We start from the raw sequence: 3,424 nt of genomic DNA, 5'->3' as shown, positions 1-3,424 counted from the left end.
TGAAACTGACTGACATTTCGCTTCTGTTCTAAAGGAACAATCACTCTGTACGAAACGAAATTAATGTTTAAATGTCACACTGTCATCGGAGGCATAAAGTATTCCGTGGTGAATATAAAAATAACTCAAATAATTGAAGATAGAATTAACAAAAGGGCGAATGTCGCAAGCGTAAACAAACCGAGTGCGGGTTGATTTCCCTATGCTGGTCCAGCAAAACGTAACTCTCACCCGGTTTGTTTACATTTGCGACATTCGCCCTTTGGTAATTCTATCTAGAATTGAAAATAGAATAATTAACAAAAGGGCGAATGTAGCAAGCGTAAACAAACCGAGTGAGGATTGATTTTCCCACGGGAATGACATTTCCAATACCAACCTGTACAAAAAAACGTAGCCAACATAGAGCGGGCCCAAGCTGACAGCTTCATAGATGGGCTCAAGCTGACAACCGAGTCGGATGCCACATAGCCAATGTCAGGCAGACAATTGATGCAAAATACATGAAACTGTGAAAATGGTTAGTTAAATTCGTTTTGTGAAATCGCTTTGCGTTTGCCGCCTTTTTCATGTGAGCAACGAAAATGTGACGTCATATCAGCCCCCTGGATTTTCCTATGTTGGTCCAGCAAAAAGTAACTCTCACCCGTTTTGTTTACATTTGCGACATTCGCCCTTTAGTTAATTCTATCTAGAATTTGATTTAATCTCGTTTTTTACCGTATAGAGTGACTATATACAGAGCGGCGACATATCATTCCAACAGTATATGCAATGCGTATTTTTTTTCTATTTCCTGCATACGCGTTGGATTGGTCGTTTGCTCGATTGTCGCCACTCTATTTTACCCTATCGTCGTTTGGGCATAGCTGATGCTGGAGGAACAAACAAACATTGCTATTAGGTATCCTAGTAAACCATTTGGTTTGTATATTTCGATTGCATCTGAGATATACAAAATCATATCTGAACGAAAAAGTTATATTTCACGCCATATAAGAACATATATGTACCAAAGTGGAGGCGATATAAGTGCGAAAATTTTGACAATTATTTGTAATTTTATTTTGCGTAGTTTTTATAACACGCAACTGAATATCCAGCTTTTTACGAGCCATAATGGTGGACGTGTTCGTAATATTTGAGCAACATTTTTAACATTTCCCTACGCACGTTTTCTTTCCGCACATTCCTTAAGTTTTACCCTGTGAAATTAAACCTTATTAGAGTGCATTCCAAAAATGTTTTTATTTTAACTTGGGTTCGTCCAAGGGGTCGGACACTCAGCACATAGTGCCCCGGCACTGCAGAAATATCAAACGGCACACCTCTAAAGCCTTATAAAAATAACATTTATAGGGCTTTACACACCTCCGGTTCAATTTTACATATGAAATGGGAGCACTGCCAGTTGTCAAAATCATCTCGCACGGTTGCCAGGTCTATCAGATTTTAACAAATTTAACAAATCTTGCAGTTCGGCACTTTCGGTACAGCACCGGCACAGTTCGGTTCGTTTCAAGTCGCCTAACATAAAAACGGCTGTGCCGAGTGTCCGACCCCTTGGGTTCGTCCAATGTTACATGTAACAAGATCCAAGGGTCACCCAGGGCAGGATCTATTCTGTCTTTCGCATCCAAGTATCGCCAGGGACTTGTTTTACGATTTGTATCCAAAGATCGCTAAGGATATATTTTAACATCCAAGGATCGCCAAGGATTAATTGAATTTTCAGTATCCAAGGTTCGCCAAGGATTTGTTATTGTCTACTGCCATTCCACTTTAGGAACAGTTTTTTGATGTACCGCAGGATAGCTACTGATCCTCGGAGTTCTCTTTTTTATGTTAACTTAATGTCAAGCACTCTAAAGCTTCTCAGAAATTTCATTTTTTTGAAAAATTTATTTGCTGTTTATTTCATTTACCATTGGCCATGCCATTTTCTTGTTAACTTCTGCTTCCTGCTTCAGGTCAGCTTCGGGTTTTGATTTTTTCTTTTTATTCTCGTCGCCAAAATTTGTAGAAACGTGTCTTGATGCAATGAGCGTCTGAATAGAAGTGAGTTTTATTCTGCCAACTTGACATTATATCCAGCTTTTTACGAGCCATAATGGCGGACGTGTTCGTAATATTTGAACAGCATTTTTGACATTTTCCTAATACATCGCACGTTTTCTTTCCGCGTGTTCACGGTGAAACTAAAGGAATGTACGGAAAGAAAACGTGCGATGTATTGGGGAAATGTCAAAAATGCTGCTCAAATATTACGAACACGTCTGCCATTATGGCTCGTAAAAAGCTGGATACATCTCTATGATTGCTACGATGGGTTTTACGAGATGTTGGTTACGCTTTCAGCTTTGACGTTTGTTTGACTTATTGTCGCCCCGTTGATTTAACCGTATTAAATATTTGATTTACTCCGCCGTGCTGCGGAGTCTTGTTTAGTGGAAAATGTTGTATAGAGCTTTCCAGTTATGTTTGTGTTGGTGCATGAAAATGAGGCAAACAGGCATCAACTCTTCCGCAAAATGAGGCAAATATTGTGTATATACACGCGTATTTCGTGTTCGCTAGTGTGAGTGCTGGAGTTGTCAAAAATAAATGTATATAGAATTAGACAAGGGCGAATATGCCTCAAATGTAAACGAAACGGGTGAGAATTATTTTTTGCTGGACCAGCATAAGAAAATCAATCCTCACCCGGTATGTTTATGCTTACGATATTCGCCCTTTTGGTAATTCTATCTTCAAATATTTAAATATTTCAGTTTTTCCTTGGGTTTTCTGTCAAATTTCAGCAAAGTAATAAAGTCCGTATGCATTATTGTGTCTGCGGGCCTTAAATAATACTTAATATTATTGTCAATTGCAAGGAAAATTGTACCATCCAAAGTGCGATATCGCTCATAAAAGTGCTATTTTGCATTAAATCGTTTCGGTATCTTCGGCGCACTTATTGCTTGGAAGATAACGAAAAAGTGCGCCGAAGATACCGAAACGATTTAATGCAAAATAGCACTTTTATGACCGATATCCAAGGGTAAGTCGCTTAAAACATTGAGGCAGGCTCAATTTAGGGAACAGCTGACCTCATTGATTGCAATTGCGGTACCTTCATTTCACAGTTTATGGCACACTGTGGCCATCCTTTTTGACAATTAATTTTTGAAATGTGAGAAATTGGCAGCCCTGCCAATGTTTGTTAATGTCAAAACAATCAAACGGTCAAGCTGAGCGCAGGCGAATTTGACAGGTTTCACATGATGAGCACCTCGGCAGCACAGTAAGGCACAGACTGAACAAAATTTCCATGAAAGAGGTGAACGGAATGTTCTCAGCGACTTACCCTTGCCGATATCGCACTTTGGATGGTTCAATTTTCCTTGCAATTGATAATATATACGCAATACTATCGTTTCAG

Source organism: Sabethes cyaneus, chromosome 3 (assembly GCF_943734655.1).
Source record: "Sabethes cyaneus chromosome 3, idSabCyanKW18_F2, whole genome shotgun sequence".
NCBI classification, from domain to species: domain Eukaryota; kingdom Metazoa; phylum Arthropoda; class Insecta; order Diptera; family Culicidae; genus Sabethes; species Sabethes cyaneus.
Note: the sequence above shows the minus strand (reverse complement) of the source record.